General features: G+C 41.7%; 1 protein-coding gene across 5 annotated transcripts in view; it reads left to right on the top strand.

The window, feature by feature from the left end:
- The first annotated feature begins 418 nt into the window (after positions 1 to 418).
- MOBP (myelin associated oligodendrocyte basic protein) overlaps positions 419 to 23,231 on the top strand; it is a 79,684-nt gene continuing 56,871 nt past the window's right edge. The window contains exons 1-3 of one of the 5 annotated variants that reach the window (XM_063722650.1): positions 434 to 535; positions 825 to 922; positions 6,976 to 7,428. The gene's annotated coding sequence lies outside the window, so the exon portion shown is untranslated. Of the gene's footprint in view, positions 536 to 824; positions 923 to 6,975; positions 7,429 to 17,160; positions 18,231 to 23,231 lie in introns of those variants that run through there. The other 4 variants (XM_054552260.2, XM_063722651.1, XM_009239188.4 and 1 more) reach the window with 4 other exon arrangements.

Raw genomic sequence — 23,231 nt, 5'->3', positions numbered from 1 at the left:
GTGATCCATCCTCCTCCGCCTCCCAAGGTGTTGGGATTACAGGCATGAGCCACTGCGCCTGGCCTCTAGCAGTTCTGCTCTGAGGTTCTCACAGTCCCACCTTCTCTCTGCAAGAAGCTGAAGAGTCAGAATGAAGAACAGGAGGAGAAGACGTGTGTCATTGAATGTTATTTTCAATTTGAAATTTTTGCCTTAATTGAAGCATTTACTTCATTTAAGATAGTGTAATTACTGATTGATGCAATGGACTGAATATTTGTGTTCCCCGACTCCCACCAATTCATATGTGGATATCCTTACCCCAACATGACAGTATTAGGAGGTGGGGCCTTTGAGGGGTGATTAGGTCATAAGGGAGAAGACTTCGTGAATGGGATTAGTGCCCTGATAAAAGGAACCCCAGGAAGCTCTCTTGCTCTCTTTCTGGTATATGAGGCATGAAAAACAGTCAGCAGTCTGTAAGCCAGAAGAAGGTCCTCATCAGAACCTGGGGCCATGCGGGCATCCTCATCTCAGACCTCCAGCATCCAGAACTGTGAGAAATGAATTCCTGTTGTTTGTAAGCCATCCACTCTGTGATGCTTTATTATGGCAGCCTGAATGGATGGTGACAATATATTTTGTTCATCTCACTATGTTCTATTTGTCTTGCCTGTTTTTCTTTATCCACTATTTTAGAATTAATCTTTAATTTAAAAAGTTAAAATTGAGATATGATTTATTTACAGTAAAATTTCACTTTTTTGTTCACTTCTGTAAGTTTTTAATTTTTTAAAAAAATATTTAAAATTGTTTTTGAGACACAGTCCCACTCTGTCATCCAGGATAGAGCGCAGTGGCGTGATCATAGCTTACTGCAGCCTCAACCTCCCTGGCTCAAGTGATCCTCCCACTTCAGCCTTTCAAGTAGCTGGGACTACAGGTGTGCACCACCACGCCCAGCTAATTTTTGTATTTTTTGTAGAGACAAGGTTTCGCCATGTTGCCCAGGCTCAAGCGATCCTCCCACCTTGGCCTCCCCAAATGCTTGGATTACAGGCATGAGTATTTTAAGACAGATCTCACTCTATTGTCTGGGCTGGAGTGCAGTGGTTTAATCATAGCTCACTGCAACCTTGACATCTTGGGCTCAGGAAATCCTCTCACCTTTGCCTCCTGAGTAGCTGGGACCACCAACACACAGCACTGTGTTCAGCTAATTTTTATTTATTTTTTTGTAGAGATGGGGGTCTCACTATGTTGCCCAGGCTGGTCTCAAACTCCTGGGCTCAAGTGACTCCTGGGCTCCTACCTTGGCCTCCCAAAGTGCTGGGATCACAAGCGTGAGCCACCATGCCCAGCCTAGTTCTATGAGTTTTGACAACACATACAGGTCATTATCACCACCATGATCAAGATACACAATAGTTCCATCACCCAAAGAATTCTCCCATGCTCTTTTACAGCCTTCCCCAACCTCCTCCTACCCCTGCTCCTGGCAACTGCCAATATTTCTCCATCACTTTGGTTTTGCCTTTTCCAGAATGTCATATAAATGGAATCATGCACTATGCAGACTTTTGTGTCTGGCTTCTTTTAGTTAACAATGCATTTGAAATTCATTCCTGTTGTTGAAAGTTCCAATAGTTTCTTCCTTCTTTCTGTGGAGTAGTATTCCATTGAATGAATGTACCAGAGTTTGTTTATTCTCTCACTAGTTGAAAGACATTGAGTCTCCAGTCCTAGTTTCAGTATTTGGTAATTATAAATGAGGTGATAATAAACATTTGTGTATCAGTTGAGTTTATTTCTTTAGGGTAGTTAAGCAGTGGGATTTCTGAGTCATATAGTAAGTATACCTAGTTTAACTTTTTGAGAAACTGCCAAATTGTCTTCCAAAGTGGCTGTCCTATTTTCCAACCCCACTAACAATGTTTAAGAGTTCTGGGCCAGGTGCGGTGGCTCACACCTGTAATTCCAGTACTTTGGGAGGCTGAGGTGGGAGGATCACTTTGGGCCAGGCATTCGAGACCAGTTTGGCCAATGTGGTGAAACCCCGTCTCTACTAAAAACACAAAAATTAGCCGGGTGTGGTGGTGCACACCTGTAGTCCCAGCTACTCAGGAGGCTGAGGCAGGAGAATCGCTTGAACCTGGGAGGCAGAGGTTGCAGTGAGCTGAGATCATGCCACTGCATTCCAGCCTTGATGACAGGTTGCTCTGCAACCTCACCTGCATTTGGTATTGTCAGAAATTTTTAAAAAGCCATTTAATGGGTTTATAATGCAACATCATTGTGGACATAATTATATGCCCCTAATTACTAATGATGTTAAGCATCTTTTTTGTATTTGCCACCTGTATCAATCTTCATTTGTAAAGTGTCTTTTGATTGTGTTTTCATTTGAAACTTGGTCATATTTTTCTATTTCTTTATATGGCAAGTAATTTTGGATTGCATCTTGGACTTTTTATTTTATTTTTTTTAGAGACAGGGTTTCTCCATGTTGGCCAGGCTGGTCTTGAACTTTTGGCCTCTAGTGATCCGCCCGCCTTAGCCTCCCAAAGTGCTGGGTTGGTTGGTATGTTGTGTTGATTCTGAGTCTTGTTAGTCCTCTGGAGAACATTTGGGGGGTTTGTTTTAGAAGGCATTATTCAGCAGCTTTTATCCTAATTATTTCTTCCTTGAAGATAATCTGTCTTTTTTCCTTTGGCTGCTTCTCTTCGTGTATTTTTCTTCCTAAAAAATTTTTATAAGTGTGTCGATGGTGAATTTCTTTTTATTTATCATGCTGAGGGTCTTAACCGCATCTTTAGACTTTGAATTGATGTCTTTCAATATTTTGAGATACAATTTTTATCCAGCATTTTTTCAAGTGTTGATTTTCTCCTCTATTCTTTCTCCTATCCCTCTGGGATTCCAGTTAACTATATGCTGGACTTCCTTACTATTTTCTTTAGTTTTTCTTTTGTGTGTTTCATTCTTTTTTCCCTCTGTGCTGCATTCTGGATATCTTATTTAAACTAGCTTTTTCTTTTCTTTTTTTTTTCTTTTGAGACAGGGTCTCACTTTGTTGCCTAGGCTGGAGAGCAGTGAGTTGCTAGGTTGGAGTTACCTAGGCTGGAGATCTTGGCTCACTGCAGCCTCAACCACCTGGGCTCAGGTGATCCTCCCACCTCTCAGCCTCCTCAGTAGCTGGGACTACTGGCATGTGCCACCATGCCAGGCTAATTTTTTGTATTTTTTTGTAGAGATGTGGCTTTGCCATGTTGACAGTCTGGTCTTAAACTCTTGGGCTCAAGCAATCCTCTTGCCTCAGCCTCCCAAAGTTCTGGGATTACAGGCATGAACTACCACACCCTGCCTCAACTAGCTTTTTGATTCACTAATTCCCTATTCAGCTGTTTCTAATCTGATTTTATACTAATCCGTTTAGTTGGTAATTTGCATTTTAAAACTTCTGAGTTTTAAAATTTTTATTGTGTTTTCTTTTTGTCCAATTTGCCAGGAAGTTTTTATAGTTTTCAGGTCACAGCCAAAGTTTTCAGTTTTGTCTTTTATCTCCTTGTTCATAATAAGCATAGCTACTTTGAAATCTGTGCTAGATAATTCCATTATTAGGATCCTTTATGTTTTGTTTTTGGTGTACCTTTTTTCCTGCAACTTCCCATTTATGTTGTCTATTCACATGCTTTATAGTCTTTGAATATGGATAGGGCATTTCATTTAAAAAGTTGTTTGAGGAAATAACTTGATAACTTGGAGATTGTTACCTCTCTCCAGAAAACATAGTCATTTCTCCTTGCTTGGGTAAACTATTAATCTATATTTACCTCCAGAAACAGAACTTTCTGAGTCAACCAGGTGACTGCAAGACTGTGCAAGGACGATTTTACTTCCTATTTGCCCTTTTTCTTAGGGCAGGCACTTGTGCTCATAGCCCAAAAATTTGGGAGATTTATCATTATTAATGGGCTCTAATCAAACTTTTGTTCCCTTAGCCTGGTGAAAGTGCTGTGGTGGGCTAAATAGTTGGCTCCCAAAGATACCCATGTCCTAATTCCTGGAACCTGTGAGAATGTTACCTTATGGGGCAAAAGACATTTTGCAGACGTGATTAACTTAAAGATCTTGAGATGGGAAGATTATTCTGGATTATCTAGGTGGGGCAAATATAATCAGAGGAGTGCATATAAGACGGAATTAGGGGTGGAAGAGAGAAAAAGATGCAAAGCAGAGGCACGTGCGGGCAAAGTAGAGAGACAGAGGGAGAAAACAGAGAAGATGGTACATTGCTAGCTTTGAAGACAGAGAAAGAGGTCGCAAGTCAAGTGCTGGGGAAATACAATTAAAAATAAAATCTCCTACCACCCTAGAAAACATATCCAAAAAGTAAAAGAAAAAGAAAATAGTTTTATTATTATTACGTAATGCACACCACAAGCAATCTACTAAAGAGATTATGAGGATAGAAAGATATTTCAACATTTTATACCTCTATGTATACCTTTTACACCCTCTCTACACCCTCTATGTATGTGCCAGGTAGACATATATGTAGATGTTTTCTTTCTTTCTTTTTTTTTTTTTGAGGTAGAGTCTCACTCTGTCACCCAGGCTGAAGTGCCGTGGTATGATCTCGGCTCACTGCAACCTCTGCCTTCCGGGTTCAAGAGATTCTCCTGCCTCACCCTCCTGCGTAGCTGGAATTACAGGCGTGTGCCACCTCCCCTGGCTAATTTTTGTATTTTTAGTAGAGACAGAGTTTCGCCATGTTGGCCAGTCTGGTCATAAACTCCTGACCTCAGGTGATCCGCCTGCCTTGGCCTCCCAAAGCGCTGGGATTACAGGCGTGAGCCACCACGCCCGGCCAGATCAGATATTTTCAAGATAAACAATAGCTAGTCCTCTAGCTAGAGGACCGGACAGCACCTCTTAAGACAGACACTTCAATGACTTTCAGCCAAAAAAAAAAAAAAAGACTTTTGATTACTTCAGTGGCAATGATTCAGTGCTTCTCTCCCTCTCCACATACTTCAGAAGAAAGAAAATAACACTGTCACAAAACTTTCAAAGATATCATGAATACAATTTGTTTACAGACTTTGTCACACATAGTTCATCCTAAATTCACCTGATAATTGGAGTAGCCGTCCATGTAGCTAACTGCTGTATCCAAAGGACAAACAAACTTCTCTTATCTTTAAGACAGGAGGTTGTTTTGCAACTTGGAGTGAGGCACCCACTGAAGATAGGCTCCCATCCTCCCACAGGAACTGGGAGATAGGGGAGCCATGTCCCTTGATGCTTACATTTCAAAGAGATGATGCCCAGATCCTTGAGAAGGACATTCCTGGGCTGTGAAGTCTGCAAGAGGGCTTATTTAAGCTTTTAAAAAGATTTATACACATCCCAAAGAGGCAGAGAAAGAACTTAGAATGATAAGTTTTCTAAACTAAATGTTCTTAAATAGGGGGAAGTCTCTTCCCTGATTTTCTTTTTCTTTTTTTCTTCTTTATTTGTATGTATGTATGTATGTATGTATGTATTTATTTATTTATTTCAGTCTCCTAGCTATGAAATTCTAGCTCACTGCAGCCTGGAACTCCTGGGCTCAAGGAATCCTCCCATCTCAGTCTCCCGAGTAGCTAGGACTACAGGTCCATGCCACCACACCTGGCTAAGTTTTTAATTTTTTTGTAGAGGCAGGTCTTGCTGTGTTGCCCAGGCTGGTTTTGAACCCCTGGCCTCAAGCGATCCTCCCACCTCGGACTCCTAGAATGCTGGGATTATAAGTGTGAGCCACTGTGACTGGCCTGATGGGTAAGATAGAGCAGGTGGTTTACTGAGGAGACAGGACCTGCCTATAGCACAGTGAAGTTCATATGGAAGTCTTGGGGTCCAAAGATAATTGAGAAATAAGACCCTGGGGACCAGCCAGGCCCCAAGGAGGTGGTAGGAAAGGAAGGTGAGACCAGGCAAAGTAGCTGATTGTTTCCCTGAATGTGTGGCTGGCTAAACCTTGGGACTGGGAAAGTTTTTTTTTGCTTTTCTGAGCTCAACTTTTGGGTGCCCATGCCTTGCTTTGAAAGGGTTTTGTCTATGAACCTAGACATCTTTCAGTAATTACTTAAGTTACTCAGAAAACTGGGGGCGCTGGAGCGAAAGGAAGAGACAAAAGGGGGAAAAAATCCATGTAGCATTCTGGTTCTGTTTGATCTGGAAGAGAGTGGGCAATAATGGAAGAGTGCTGGAGATGGAGATGGAGGGTGGTTGGATTCCACCATCTTGAGCCACGTCTGCTTTTTGTACTTGCAGACTTCAAACATGGCTGGGGGATTCCTAATTAGAATCAAGTTAATTCCCTTCTCGGTGTTTAACGGGAGCAGTCACTGCTGGGTGAGATGGTCGCAGATCGGATCCTGGACACGGGGTTATGTGTTTGCTTTCAGAAGATGACTGCATTAATTGCAACTCTCACTAATGGAAAGGAGCCTGTTTCTTTGTCCACGTGGTCAAATGAAGCCTGGGCATGGTTGCTTAGCTCTGGGTGTAGGGAGGGCAAGATTTAGGCTTTGGGGCCCAGGACCCCCCAGTCTGACTTCTCCCATTTCTAGGCCACCCGGGACCTCCCAGAATCTGAGACCGCATGAACAGGACATAAGGGTGGTGGGGGCGCCGGGGCATCCCGTCCTTATAGCATCGCCCCCCAATTCACTCCTAGTTAACCCTGTTGTCACCAACTTAGTGAAAACCTTGCCTCTGTCTCCATCACACATCTGCCACCTCCAAGTGATGGTTAAGCCGATGTGCAGGTCGGTGGTGACAGGGATGGGGACGGCGCAGTCCCCATTCCCGCGCCGGGCAGCACCGCCACTTCCTCGTCAGCCCCACCGCAGCCCTCCCCGTCCCGGGCCGCGCCGCTTTGACTGATCTCTCCTATTTTCAAAAGGGAGAACTGAGCCTCTTTTTCTTCTCTTTTCTGTCTTTTTTTAGAGACAAGGTTTCGTTTTGTCACCCCGGCTGGAGTGCAGTGGTGTGATCATGGCTCACTACGTCCTTGAACTCCTGGGCTCAAGCGGTCCTCCCGGTTCAAGCCTCCTGAATAGCTAGGACTACAGGAACGCACCACCACGCCTGGTTAATTTTTATTTTTAATTTTTTGTAAAGACGAGGTCTTATTATGTTGCCCAGGCTTGTCTCAAACTCCTGGCCTCAAGCAATCCTCCCCCGTTAGCCTCCCAAGGCATGAGCCACTGTGCCTGGCTTTTTTTCTTTCTTATTTTCAATTTGTACTGCCTTTACAGCAGCAGTGTAGGTAGCCTCCTGAAGAAATGCAAGTTGAAAAGGGGAACATATTATTTCCCAGTCTCCAGAAGAAATGCAGTCCTGCTGGTATCCTGATTTTAGTCCAGTGAAGCCAATTTTGGACTTCCGACCTTCAGAACTGTAAGATAATACAGCTGTTTTAGGTTGTGTTGTTTTAAGCCATTGCATTTGTGGCACTTTGTGGCATCAACAATAAGAAACTAATATACTAATCAATATACTCCTTGTTACATGATAAGGCAAAAAAACAAAAATCAAAAAAACTATGTGTACAGAGTAGATCACTATTGTAGCTGACTACCATATGAGAATCACCTCAGAAACACATTGAACATATCTGTGATTGCTTTTTCATCATTTACTCTGTCCAGTGACGTAGATTACAGAATTCTGGGTGAGATACACTCGATTTAATAATTGAAGTGTTAAAGTTTTATGGCGTGAATATTTAATACAAATAGGGGTTAATTCCAACCATGTCTCTTTCATTCCTCGTGGAGACCTGTTTGTATTACTGGAAATTGTCTGGCTGCTAGTTACACAGGCCTAAACTAACAGGGGCTTAGTTAAGATAGGGGCATATTTTTCACTCGTATAAAGTGATTCATAGGTGGGCAATCCAGAGATTGCACAGAGGCTCCAGATATTTTCCGTGTTTCAGAGTCCTATGTGTGCTCTACCTGCCTTAGTTTTTAATTCTCGTGGTTACAAGACATCCACCTTAGCGCCATAAGAAACATCCCATATTACAGGTAGGAAGAGGGGAAAAGGGGAAGGATAAAAAGGTGCCTGCCGATGGAGCAAGTCTAACCCTGAAAGAATGTTCCTGAAGGCCCAGCAAGGCTCCCAAGTGCACACCATCACTGGGCACCACCACATGCAGGGAAAACTAGGCAGTGTAGGTTCTTCGTAAAGCTAAGTGTGTGCCACCCAAGTATCAGAGGGGCTCTGGGACTTAGAAGAAAAGGTAGAGGAGGCATCAGGTGGGCAATTAGTGGTTTCTGATGTGCTATTCTTTCCAGACAGCTCAGGGTATTTGGATGCTCTCTCCTGCCCTCCTGCTACCTAAACTTGGGTGAGACTGGTGTGTCTGGATGACAGGTTGAGAAAAATTCACGTTTATTAGTTGTTCATACTGTCCTTTGAGGAAACACAGGGATTTTTCAGAACTGCTTTAGGGATTCCACAGACAATATATATTTTTCTTTTAAATGTGAAGGTTTAGGCTGGGCGCAGTGGGGTTACATGTTTAATCCCTGCACTTCTGGGAGGCCAAAGTGGGTGGGTCACTTGAGGTCAGGGGTTTGAGACCAGGCTGGCCAACATGGTGAAACCCCATCTCTCCTATAAATACAAAAATTATCCAGGTGTGGTGCCACACGCCTGTAATCCCAGCTACTCAGGAGGCTGAGGCAGGAGAATCGCTTGAACCAGGGAGGTGGAGGGCGGAGGTTGCACTGAGCTGAGATCACGCCACTACCCTCCAGCCTAGGCGACAGAGCAAGACTCTGCCTCTTAAAAAAAAAAAGGAAGGTTTAATGTACCCATGGAGCACAACTATTAATTTATTAATTTTTATAATTTATATCAGAGATTCTTAAACGTTCTTTTTTTTGGTCTTATTTTTTGTCACCACAGCAGAACAGATTTTAAACATTCTTCATTCAATTCTTCAAAGCCATATAGCTCGCTTTAATAACTTATATAACTTTTATGTTCTAACAGGTTAGAAGTGATTTGAAAAAATCATAGACCCCTGGCTTCAGGAGTCAAGCTGCAGACCTTCACAGTGAGTGTTATAGCTCATGAAGGCAGTGCAGACCCAAACAGTAAGCAGCAGCAAGATTTATCACGAAGAGCAAAAGAACAAAGAGCTGTTTGCTGCTGGTGGCTCAGGTGGCCTGCTTTTAGTCCCTTATTTGGCCCCACCCATATCCTGCTGATAGTTCCATTTTACAGAGAGTTGATTGGTCCGTTTTATAGAGTGCTGACTGGCCCATTTTACAGAGTGCAGATTGGTCTGTTTTTACTGAGTGCTGATTGGTGTGTTTACAAACCTTTAGCTAGACACAGAGCGCTGATTTGTGCATTTACAATCCTTTAGCTAGACAGAAAAGTTCTCCAAGTCCCCACCCAATCCAGAAGCCCAGCTGGCTTCACCTCTCAGCATCTCACTGCAACCTCCTCCTCCCGGGTTCAAGCTGTTCTCCTGCTTCAGCCTCCCAAGTAGCTGGGATCACAGGGGTCTGCCACCATGCCTGACTAATTTTTGTATTTTTTGTAGAGATGGGGTTTCACCATGTTGGTGAAAGATTCTCCCTGGGGCCTGAAAGCTTGAAGGGATGAGTAACTCCTCCCTTCTCAGGCACAGTCCCAGGGCGCAAGGCCACTTGCACCAGCAGCCTGCCTCAGCAAGATAGCAGAAGCAGGAAGAGAGCTGGCCGGAAGACACCTACCTTTGAAGATTGAGAAAGAGGCCATCCGGGTACTAGGTAGCAGTTAGGTCAGATTGGGACACTTCCTGTTTACAGGAGACTATAAAATCCTTTCCCGTCCTCACCTGGGGCTGATGCCATTTTAGGCCTCAGCCCACCTGTACCGAGGTGCTCAAAAAAACAGCATGTTGCTGGCTCACGCCTGTAATACCAGCACTTTGGGAGGCCAAGGCGGGCGGATCACAAGGTCAGGAGATGGAGACCATCCTGGCTAATACGGTGAAACCCAGTCTCGACTAAAAATACAAAAAATTAGCTGGGCGTGGTGGCAGATGCCTGTAGTCCCAGCTACGTGGGAGGCTGAGGCAGGAGAATGGTGTGAACCCAGGAGACGGAGCTTGCAGCGAGCCGAGATCGCGCCACTGCACTCCAGCCTGGGCGACAGAACGACACTCCGTCTCAAAAAAAAAAAAAAAAAAAAAAAAAAAAACCAGCATGTTGCTCCACACCGCCTTGTGTTTGTTGGCGCACTCTTGGCGTTGGAACTGATACAAGAACCTTTCAGTTGGCCAGGCTGGTCTTGAACTTCTGACCTCATGATCCACCTGCCTCGGCCTCCCAAAGTGCTGGGATTACAGGCATGAGCCACTGCGCCCGGCCTCTTGGGACAATTTTAATTGGTGGGGATCCTTTTTATTAAAAAGAAATCTTGCTGGAGTTGTGTTGGAGTCAGAGCCCTCTTTGAAAAATCCTCCCAATGAAGTTAATCTTTCTCAAATTTGGTCACCAGCTGAGAAGCGATATTTGGAGTAAATGGGAGAGGGTTAATGGAAACTTTAGGTAAAAAAAGATTAAGTTGAAAACAGGCTATTGTCAGCTCAGCCACATGTGTTGTCTACACCTTATTGTGGATTTCAGATCAATAAGATCAGAAATCAGATTTTTAGTTTATCAAGGTGCAATAAATTAGAGAAGGTAGCTTTTATTTATAAACATCTTATTGTGTCCAGGCAGTGTTAAAAAAGAGCTTTAAAAAACAACAACAACAAAAAACAGAGCCTGATAATAAATTCCAATATATTAACTCACAAGGGTTGTCAATTACTTGGGATATGTGATTTTCTCAAGACACTTTCTTAATAAACTACCAGATCACAAAGTGACAAATGTTTGGCTGCTTGGTAAGCGTAGAATTAAAATAATGGTAATTCTCCTTTTCAAAGGTTAGTTCCATCAATGTTGGGTCCTGTTCCATGGTACATATTTCTTGTCTAGTGAAAACTTGTATTAGGAATTAGAATTAGGGTTCCTCCACTGCTGCAGGCTGACATCACATTGTTACATTCTTATTCTGGGTCTCCCCTTTTGCTAGAATCCTTGCATATTGCTACCCCATATCCACACTATCCTTCTCTAATGGCAAATTACACAGAGTTCCAAACATGGATTGGGCACAGGAAGTTTAACAGCAGTGGTAAGGCTCCTATAGAGTGAGTTTTAACATTGAAAATTGAATAAAACCCAGTCTCTTAATTAGGGAACACGATGTACATTATTATACAGGTCACCACTGGCCAGAACACAATTGTGACTGGGCCCTAGCAGAGCAGAGGGAGAGAGACGGAGATATTGGGTGTGGAGCTTGGGAACACACAGAGGCTTTGTCTGAGTGGCTGGCAGCTCAGCTGGTATCATATTCCTCTGTTTACGATTGAATGCTGGAGAATGTGGTGCTAAAAATGTGTAAGATTGAGGTCAAAATCTTGGATGAGACAGGTTTACACTGAAAGAGAGGATTGAAGGGCAAATGAGGAACCATTTAGGAATATTCTCTCTCAGGTTTGATCAACCAGTCCATTATTATTTACTTTACAATAATTAAGTGGTCTTATTATTACTTTTCTTTTTTAAGAGACAAGGTCTCTATGTTGCCCAGGCTAGTCTTAAACTCCTGAGCTCAAGTTATCCTCCTGCCTTGGCTTCCCAGAGTGCTGAGATTATAGGCCTGAGCCACCAGGCCCAGCTGGTCTTATAATTATTTATAAAACAAAACACTCATTTTTTCATATATATCAGGAAAAATGGCATTGGCGTGAATCAGAAACTCTCTGGCCTATCTTCTGTCTTTCTACCTGAAAATCAACTTTTACAACACATATTTGATACATAATTTTGTTAAGTAAACAATAATTGTCTAATTGTGGATATGACTTGATGTATATTTAAGCTTTTAGGTGAAATATGGGAGACGTTCTTAACAGTGACATGCACATCTTCTTTCTAAGAAAATATTCTTTTGTAAATAATTTACTCATTTATATTAATTTTCAGTAATCTCCCTAACAAAATAGTTGCTATTCCTTCTAACCTTTTTTTATGGTTGACTTTCTCTCTGTGCTAATATAAAATAGTATTGTGACTGCTAATGAGTTTGGGGTTTCTTTTCTTTTCTTTTTGAGATAGAGTCTTGCTCTGTTGTTCAAGCTGGAGTGCAGTGGCTCGATCTCAGCTCACTGCAACCTCTGCCTCCTGGGTTCAAGCAATTCTCATGCCTCAGCCTCCTGAGTAGCTGGGATTACAGGCTAATTTTTCTATTTTCAGTAGAGACAGGGTTTCACCATGTTGGCCAGGCTGGTCTCAAACTCCTGACCTCAAGTGATCCGCCGGCCTCAGTCTCCCAAAGTGCTGGGATTACAGGCATGAGCCACAACACCCAGCCTGGGGTTTCTTTTCAGAGTGATGAACATGTTACAAAATTAGATGGTGGTAATGGCTCCACATCCTTGTGAATATACTAAAAATTCTATAAATTTTGCAGCTTAAAATGATGAGTTTTATGATATATAAATTATATCTTGCTACAGTTATTGTCCTTTGGTAAAATGTGGCAGGTTAACTACATATGGTTATTTTATCTACTCTCCTTTCCAAAAAATTACTAAAATTATGGTAGTAAAATATTTGTAAAAGGTAAAGGATTAAAAAATATTTTCCTCCACAAAGGCAGTAGAGCATTTAAAAAACGACTTTAACTCCCAGAGAAAAGGAGGCAACAAGATGAGAGATGATAACACAATTTTAGGAAACATAAAGTGGACGGAGGATGTAAACAGAGTGGAGGAAGTTTCAGTCCGAGTGCTTGCAGGAGTGACGCCTGAGAAAAAAGCACATCAAAAGTTATCTGTTAAAACGCTGAGGGTCTCTACACCTGGAGTATCCAGGTGTAGTGGAAAGCAAGGATCAGGCATAGACAAGCCGCACACTCAGAATGGATTCTCAGGGTCATTGCACTAACATGCTGTGGTCACTGGAAGTTTATTATGGAGAAATTTGCTGATTCAGGAACAGTGAGGAACACTCATGTGGGTCCCTCAGATCCCTTGTCTACTTTGATCACAGAATATCAATAGCATGGTGTTCAAACTTCTGTATCTTCCCTGCCTCTGTCAGGCTGAAAAATAGATTGCTTTTCTTTGAAGAAACTGAATGACCCTACGGAAAAATCCTCCAGCTACTTATATTTCTAGGTTCGTCATTGTAAAAGCCAACATGGGTGCCCACTGCATTCTCCAGAAACGAACCCATCCTTGTACCTGGAGCCTCCAGTTATCTCTTGAATGGCTGACTATTAAGCAGTAATGGACAGTGCAAGATCGCCAGATAAAGAGGATAACTTTTGGTCAGAAGGGGAGAGATGGAAACAAATAACCGGGATGAAGAAACATGGAGTAAGCAAACCGATTCAATGCAAGGAGCAAAACTAGGAGAAAAACTAACAAAGACACGAACAAAACCAAAACCAAGCAACATCCCCCAGTGTAGTAGTTACTGTTTTCCTAGTTTGCTAGTTTACAGAAAATGCTATGTGCTTTGAGAAAAGAAAAGTCAGCAAACAAGAATGAAGTCTTGAAATTTAAAAATATAATTGTCAAAATGAAGTATCAAATTCAAAAAGAGGGTTATAATAAATAAAATAAGAAAACTTCATGAAAGGTAAAACAAGAAGTCAAAGAATTGGAAACTAGGAAAGAGAAGAATGAGTAACAATTTAGAAGATGAATTTAGATCGTTCAAAAGCCAAATAACAGAAATTTCAGAAACAAGAAAGAGAATGGAGAAAAATGAATTAATAAAACTAGCAACAAAAAGGAAGAATTTTTAGAGTGGAATTTTGTGAATTTCCAGATGAAAATGCTCCACCAAGTGGAGAGGAAAAAACATTCACTTTGAATGGTGAAGTTTCAGAACAACTGGGGTCAAAATAAGATCTTGAACGTTTCCAGAGGCTTACAAAAAATCACAGAAAAAGCAATGGGCATCTGAAAGTTCTGGAACTTCTCAAAAACAACACTGGAGGGGAAGATACAGAAAAACAATGTATCATCCACATTGTTTTTCTAAGGGAAAATACTTTTCAACTTAGAATTCTATACACAAACAGGCAATCAAGTGTGAGGGCGGAATAAAGGAGTTTTCAGGGACACAAACACTTAGAAAAATTCACTTAATATATACTCTTTCTAGGAGAGGTATTGTAAGGCATGCTTCAGAAAAATGAGGGAGCAAACCAAAGATGAGGATGGCATGGGATCCAGGACAAGGTGATCTGTTTCCAGCAAAGCAATGAAGGGAAGACCCGGGCCTGCACCGGGTCTATAGAGCAACCAGCCTGAAATCTGAATGAGATGACAGAGGATTACGGAAGACAATAGATGTGAAAGACCATTCAGTATATCAGAATGCTCAAAAATTATAAACAGATAGTTGACAGATCTGTTGGAATATTTGGAAAAAATGATGAAGTGTAAAATTTAAAACTAAGCAGATTAAAATAAATGAATAAAATTAAAAATGGGGTGATTATTAACTCCAGGAACAAGAAATTTGTACAAAGAAAGGAAACAATCGTAGTTAATCACAAGGTTCTGAAGGAAATAATATTTACATATTTATAATAATAATATAAATACTAACTACATTCAGTAGGTAAGGGAAAAGGGAGAGGAAAAAGTAGAATGTAAGAAAACTATACCCTTAAAAGAAAGCCAATAACCTACCATAAATAGGTATATAAATGGCTATTTGTGTGAATTATTTAGATATATGGAAATAAATAGAGAAAAGATAGCTAAGAAAAGGTTTAAAATGTTTGCCTCTGGTGGCTGGGATGTTGAGTGTGGTGAGGCAGCATAAGGGACTATTGTTTTCCCACAGAAGCCTTTTAATATTATTATAACTTTGCACAAGTGTTATTTTGATAAATGTAGAAACCAATTAAAATAGTACTTATTGTCACTGTGGCATATTAGTTTGTTAGGGCTGCTGAAATAAAGTACCACCAACTGGGTGACGTACACAACAGAAATGAATTGTCTCACAGTTCTCAAAACTTGAAGTTTGAGGTCAAGGTACAGGCAGGGCTGGTTTCTTCCGAGGGCTGTGAATGAAGGATCTGTTCCAGGCCTCCCTTCTTGGCTTGTGGATGACCGTCTTCTCCCTGTGGTTTCACACTGTCCTCCCTCCAAGTGTGTCTTTCTGTCCAAATTTCTTCTTTGTGTAAGGACACTAGTCATGTTGCATCAGAGCCCACCCTAACGACTTCATAACTTGATCACCTCTGCGGTCTGTCTTCAAATCCTTATTTGAATCCAAATTCTTTTTTTTTTTTTTTTTTGTAGACAGAGTCTTGCTCTGTCACCCAGGCTGGAGTGCAGTGGTGCAATCTTGGCTCACTGCAACCTCTACCTCTCAGGTTCAAGCGATTCTTGATTCTCAGCCTCCTGAGTAGCTGGGAATTAAAATCCTCTGTAATGTTAGGCACATGCCACCCCTCCTGGCTAATTTCTTTGTATTTTTAGTAGAGATGGGGTTTTCCCCTGTTGGCCAGGCTGGTCTCAAATTCCTGGCCAAAGTGCTGGGCTTACCGGAGTGAGCCACTGCACCTGGCCTCATTCCAAATTCTGAGATACTAGGGGTTAGGACTTCAACAAAGGAATTTGAGAGATGAGGGATGGGACACATTTTAACTCATAACATGTGGGGATTGTCAATTGTCGCCAAAGTTTCTGTGGGAAAATCCTCTGTAGTGTTAGCAAGTTCCTTAATTGTGACTGTGAGTCCCGGGAGGTCTTGCTCTGTGCGGAACACAGGCTGCCATTCAAGAAGAGTGACACTGACTCAGACGTGGCCTGCCCAGTGGTTCTGGGAGTGAGGGCGCCACCGCACTAAGGGCAAACACTAACATTTAAGTAGAAATAGAAAGAGATGGCATTACGAGCATTTTGTGGAACCTCCATACTTTGGTTGCATAAATTGTATATCCCCCTATTTACAGTGGAGTAGAAGATCAAAGATGGGACTTCCCCAAAATGTGTCATTAAGAACTTTTGTTGGAAAGATTTGAGAAGCAGAGGGTCTTTTAATAAAGATAGAGCTTTATAATATATCTACTGGATCTTGTATTTTTTAAATAGCCTGAATTAGTCTCCAGTTATTTTGTGAATAGAAAACAAGTCCTTACAATTGCCATCCACCCCTGTTGGTAACCTTCTTTAGGGCCAGGGCCATAAGAGTGACATTGGTGCAGGACTCTGTGTGCCAGGCTTTCTTTCCACCAGTGAACACATATTAACTGATTTAGTTCTCACTCAAATCCTTGAGGTGGGTCCTGTGATGATCCCAGTGTCAGGGCCTCCAGGGCTCATGCTCTAAACCATCTTACCCTACTCCCCAGCCCTCAGTCACAGTCAGTACAACACAAGCAAAATACTGACATCACAGTGGGAGTGAATCAACCAGCATATGTCTATAACTCATTACTCAGAGAAAGAATGTTTAACTAACTATAAAGTTAGTATACGAAGAGGCCAGGCGTGGTGGCTCAAGCCTGTAATCCCAGCACTTTGGGAGGCCAAGGCAGGCAGATCACCTGAGGTCAGGAGTTTGAGACCAGCCTGGGCAACATGGCGAAACCCTGTCTCTACTAAAAAATACAAAAATTATTCAGGCATGATGGTGGGTGCCTGTAGTCCCAGCTGCTCAGGAGGCTGAGGCAGGAGAATAGCTTGAACCCAGGAGGTGGAGGTTGCAGTGAGCTGAGAGCGCCACTGCACTCCAGCCTGGGGGACAGAACCAGATTCCGTCTCAAAACAAAAACAAAAACAAAAATGTTAGTGTACAAAGAGATTTATAGTCAATGTTTGTAGTCTCACTGGATTACCTTTTCAAGGTTCCCTGGCTGATTCTTTACTGAGACAAGAGCCTAAAGAGAAACTTGGTGGTAATGTTGACATTTATATTACACTGTCATGCAGGGGGCTCTGGGAATTCAAAAGGCAAGGCTGCTGTTGGTTGGATTGGTTTCAGAAGTAAGCTTTCATCTTTCAGATCATTAGTGGGTAGTTCTACATACGTAAAATAAATAGCAGAAGCAGAGTTACGGGACCCATGGCATTTAACAGAGCACAGAAAGGTGTGGCCCCACATTTTAGGAACGTTATAAGAAAATGCCAGTGTCTAAGACTGAAGCCAATAAAATATTAATTGAATGAGATTTATCATTTGCAGAAACTATTCAACATAAGAGATGATTTATACGTGTTTTCATAAATGTAAATGCATAGGGTAATTGTCATGGAAACTTCCAAATTCAATGTTAGTTGTAATTAGACTGGATTAGACTCTTGCTAAATCAAGTGTACAAGGGCTTACGTGTGTGAATTTTAGTTTTGGGGTGTATCTATGGGTATACATGAGTGTTTTAGGGAAGGAAGTGTGGATCAGTATTTAATCTACATGGAGTATAAAAACTCCTGGAATTTGTCAATGTGATTGCAGCTGTGTTCATGGCTTATGGGTATGGCTTGTGATGTGTGAGTGAGGTATGGGGTGCTGGGTGGGATGGCACTGTGGTGGCGTAGCATGTTGATGGAAGGGTGTGTGGTTTGGTGGGGTGAGCTGGTGTGTGGTGTGGTTGGACCTGGCATGGAACTTAACTGGAGTTTGTGTGGAATTAACCTTACGGGGTGAGTTTTCACATGGGGTGTTGATTATGTGGGAGGTGGGAGGCTGGAATACGTGAATGTTGGGGGGCTGTAAAGTGAATGTGGGGTGTGTGTGTGTGTGTGTGTGTGAGATATGGTTATAGCTTAGCTTAGCTTTTGTTTAGATTTTCTTTTGCTCTTTGTTTTTGTTTTTGTTTGGCCTTTGTTTTATCTTTGTTTCACTCTTTGTTTAAACTTTCTTTGGCTTTTGTTTGGTCTTTCTTTAGCCTTTTGTTTAAACTTTGTGTGGCCTTTTTGTAGTCTTTGTGTAGCTTTTGTTTTTAAGTGGATCTTCGCTGAGGACTCATCAAAAACACCTTGTGTAATGAAAAACCCAGATCTATAACCTCTGCCTATATATTCTGCATGCATTGAAGTAGGCTCAAACCCTCAGGGACCTGGTATAGACGCGGAATCTGTTTCACACAACAACTGCTATTTGAAGGTAAGAGGATTCCATTGGTTTTTATTTTACTTCATTTTATACTTTCATCTTTAAATGACAAGTGTACTTTTTTGTATGGGCCATTTCATTATATCCCAGGGAAAACTTTCTGTAAGAATAGTCAAGATTGAGAGGACATACGAGGATGGAGAAAACAAGAACAGAGGACACCACGTTTATTCTGATGTGGGCAGGGGGCCTCCTGGAACGTTCCTGCTAATGTTTGGAAATCATCTGAACCCAGAGGGAGGCTCTGAGCTCTCACTCAGATTTCCTCAGATTCAAAGCCCCATGTTCCTGGAGCTAGATGGATGGTAGTACATGCTGCTGCTGCTGCTGCTTTTTTTTTTTTTTTTCTATTTCTTCTTTTATTATTTGTCATGATTTAAAAATGAGTTTTTCTTCTTATCTAGGAACAATTTTTTTCCTCATACAGTTGGATTTATGTGTGGGGGATGTTAATGGAACAACAAATCCCAAATCTTTTTGGAATTCTGCCCCCTGTAGACCAACAACCTTAAACGGAAAGGCGCTAATGCTTTGTCTGATACAGAATATCTTAGAAACAACAGGGAGTTTTCAGTTCTATGGATGACAGAGAAAGGAAAAAATATTATGTGTCAGGGAGGCGAGTAATGAACTTGGCCTAGCAAGGAAAACGGGGAAAGGACTTTTTAATTCTTTGTGAATAAATCAGGGAGGCAGAGAGCAGGCTGCTGCCAGGTATGTGGATATGCTGTTTCATGACTATTTAGAATGGCAGGAGACTTGTTGGTGAGTGAGTTTTAAAAATTGTTTCAGATTTTCAGAAAAGTTGCAAACAATACAAAAAACTTTAGGTGCAGCCAAATTACCCAGATGTTCCTGTTTTACCATATTTCCTTTATCATTCTCTTTCTCTCTCTCTGTAACCATATATATGTGTGTATATATATAAATATGTGTGTGTATATATACATATATGTATATATACACATATTTATATCTAATTAATTTTAATTAAAATTTATTTTAATTAGAATTAATTAAAATTAGAAAATTACTGTTGAGAAAATACTGTTTTTAAATCTAGAGATATCTAGATTTCATCAATTGTCCAAGGAGCGAATTGAGAACCATGCGTGACCTTTTGTTGTCCTGTCCCCTCAGCCTCCTTTAATCTGGAACCATACCTGAGGCAGCTTTGACCTAGACAGTTTTGGAGAGTATAAGCCAGTTATTTTGCTAAATGTCCCTCAATATGGGTTTGGTCTGCAGTTTTCTCACAATTGTGCAGTTTTCAAAGGAATAGGCTTGCATTTTAGATCATACATATCCAAATTCATACTTGAATCTGAGTATACAATGTTTAAATTCAAGGTCTTGTTTACCTAATAGTTACTAGGATTTTAAATGAGTACCTAAAATCTTTGTACACCAAATTACCAAAAATTAAAAATCTAGAGCTTTTACAGATAATTTCCAAGGAATCACCAAAAGTGTGTAAGTATTGCCCTTGGATTATAAATAGCAGTTACAGTGACCTGTACGTGATCTTATAGGCTTAAAGTGAGGTATTCAATTTAGATTCTTTGTGTGTGTTGGACTCATGTCTACTGCTCTCTGAGTATTAGTTTTATAAATGTAATAATTCGTTTCTAAGTGCAACCATCTGCTGAAAGCAGATACGACTCAATAGAGTTTCCCTGGGTAGCCACTCCAGGCTGGCTGGCATCCTTTCGTGGGTTGACGGGGACGTCTGCCCTAGCGGAGGAGGCGGACCTCTGGCAATGCTGAAAAAAGTCTCCTGATCAAAAGTGTTTCCTACATGTTCTAGTACTCACACCTCAGCATTGAGCTACAGACCACACCCATATTGAGGGACAACTAGCAAAATAACTGGCTAAAACTGTTAAAAACTGTCCCCTTATGGGGACAGGAATCAAAACTCTGAGATCCTTAAGCTGTACCAGACATTCTTAAAACAAACCTTCTCAACAAAATCTGTGAGGTAGGAACTATCATTCACATTTTACAGAGAAGAAAATCGAGATCCAGAGACTAGCCTATGATTACACACAGCTAGTGAATGACAGAGCCCAGGACTCAAGTATGATACAAGCCTATTGAATTTATGGATGAGATGCATTATTCTTTTTTACTAATACATCACACACTTTACTTTAAAGTTACAAAAATTGAAGTTAAAAAGATGAGCTGAAAATGAACTAAGCAATATTTTAAAATAATTTTTATTAATGGTATAAAATTATTTGTTCTCACTAAAAGTATCAGTCGTATTTTTAATGAGAGTAATTGAGTTCAATGTCAAATTTAGTTTTTCTTCCTCTTTGTTAATTTAATAAAAAGATCTTCCTAGTAGTAGGGGCGGAGTTAGCTCTGCCTATTAAAAATTAATTTGAGCTTATATTACTACTAGTATGATCTTAAAGTCTTAAGTTATTCACTAGTTCCTTATGAAAGAATAAGTTCAGCTAAAACAGCTAAAAACCAGAAGATATAATCAACAAATCCACTCACCAGGCTGCAATAATTTTCAGTATACTGAGAGCAAAGGGACAAGTGAAGGCACCCAGATGACTGTCCATTGTTCAGGGCGTGGCTAGCTAACTTGTGCTGAATGAGGGTGGCAGGATCAACCCATGCATTAAATGTTACATGTAACAATCTCATTTTTATCTTTGTAGATAACACATATGAAAAGAAACATCTTTTTTTTTTGAGACGGAGTCTCACTCTGTCACTAGGCTGGAGTGCAGTGCACCAGCCTAGTGGCTCACTGCAACCTCTGCCTCCCAGGTTCAAGCGATTTTCCTGTCTCAGCCTCCCAAGTACCTGGGACTGCAGGCCCGTGCCACCACGCCCAGCTAATTTTTTGTATTTTTAGTAGAGACGGGGTTTCACCGTGTTAGCCAGGATGGTCTCAATCTCCTGACCTCGTGATCTGCCTGCCTCAGCCTCCCAAAGTGCTGGGATTACAGGCGTGAGCCACTGCACCCGGCAAAAGAAAAGTCTTATACGTCATCATTCTGAATGTCAATGAAACATCTTGGGAACTCCCATGGGGTAGGCACATCTGCTTTGGAGGCCACTGGGCTGACCCTTCCACCTTAACAATTCAATTACACCAGGATATGATGAGCTGACACCAAACTCCTCTTGGTATTTCAGTCTCTATCAACCCCAAGTCTGGAACATCACCATTCCAAGTTCTTTTCCAGCTCCTCCTCTGGCATGAGGCATGAGTCCTTTCCCAGCTCCTCCTCTGGCATGCCGGCATGCCCCTCCTGCCCTTGTTTCCATTCAGCTCTGCATTACTTGCTACAATGGCCCAGTGGCCACATCCAGAGAGCTAGTAATTACACATAGAAGGAATCTAACATGTACTGAGATATAGACACCACGGCGCTCCCAAGAAGCAACAGGTGTGTAGGGGCATTGACTCAGCTACCAGATCCACCACCTCTGCAAGCACAGAGCAGAGTTCATTTCTCCACACAACGTTTGCACACAGGTGGATGAGGGCTTCTGGTGTCTTCAAGTCCAAAGGGTTTTCTATAACTACTATAGAGAACCTTGTGGTGGTTTCCGCAGAATCACCAAGGTTAACTTCAAGTCCCTACCCCTTGGGTGCCTGGTAGAGACAGAACTCTCATTTCCTTTGTAAGTAAGAGAACTTCTGTTTGGAAGTAGCTGGCAGTTTTATCATTCTGGAGATAGAGGCTTTGACTTCTCAGCAGACTTCCTTTACTTTGAGAAAATTACTAAAATGAATTCCTTAGATTAACAAATATAAAATATCCATTTTGTTTTTGTTTTTGTTTTTGTTTTTTGCAGAGAAAACACTGAAGTCATAAAAAACTTAAATGCAGGGCAGTTGGTTAACCTATCGTATGATCTTTGTAGTACAGTGAACATACTGTGGCTTTAATAGGACTGTTCCCTGGATGACATAGATTAACTTTTTTCTCCTAAATATCGAATTAGGTTAAAATTTTGGGGTTCTGTACATAGTGCTATTTAATATTGAGGAACTCAACTACTGGGAAAATGTAGCATTAGCTATTATGACTGTTCCATCTGGGCCATAAAAGTTACTCTGTAGTTTGATAAAGTGTTTTCTACTTAAAAGACTACTCAAAGGATATTCCCATGATGGACCATCCTGGAGTGAAAAATGAGGGCCCCCTTCTCTCACTCAGCCAAAAAGTTGGGGGCCACTGGCCAGGCATGGTGGCTCATGCCTGTAATCCTAGCACTTTGGGAGGCTGAGGCAGGCAGATCACTTGAGCTCAGGAGTTTAAGACCAGCCTGGGCAACATGGGGAGACCCCATCTCCACAAAAAATACAAAAATTAACCAAGCGTGGTGGTGCGTGCCTATAGTCCCAGCTACTTAGGAGGCTGAAGCTTGAGGATCACTTGAGCCTGGGAGGTCAAGGCAGTATGAAGACATGTTCGTGTCACTGCACTCGAGCCTGGATGACCGTCTCGAAAAGAAAACTCGGACTCTGTCTCAAAAAGGAAAAAAAAATAATTGGGGGCCAGGACATGGAAGGGTTGGGAGGCCAGAGAGTCTTGTGGATAGGGGTTAAGCTGCTTTCCACAACCTGGAAATCTGTGGGGCTGGACTGGGCCCCTGGGATTAGATCCCATCATGTGTGCTCCAAGAGTGACTTCTTGTAATAGCTGTGCAGGCCACTCTGGCTTCTGTTGCTTCTGTCACCCTTAAAGCATTACGTAAATACCTGGTGTCAGCTGTGCTCTGGGTGGTTAAGGAATCTTCCTGTTTTAAAATGTACTTCTGATTTTTTGTTCAGGTATGGTGAGGCCAACCAGATCAGGAGATAGTTGCCATTGAAAAGACAGTGTTTTACCCATCACTCCCAGGAGGAGGGGGAATATGGGGAAGGGCCACCTGGCCACATGGGGAAGCGCCAAGGTCTTAGGTCAGGAGTCAGAAGGAGTGAGGGTGAAAAAGCATGGGTGAGAGCCTTTATTG

The sequence above is a fragment of the Pongo abelii genome, chromosome 2, assembly GCF_028885655.2.
Source record: "Pongo abelii isolate AG06213 chromosome 2, NHGRI_mPonAbe1-v2.0_pri, whole genome shotgun sequence".
NCBI classification, from domain to species: domain Eukaryota; kingdom Metazoa; phylum Chordata; class Mammalia; order Primates; family Hominidae; genus Pongo; species Pongo abelii.
This window is presented reverse-complemented; position numbering and strand designations above follow the sequence as displayed.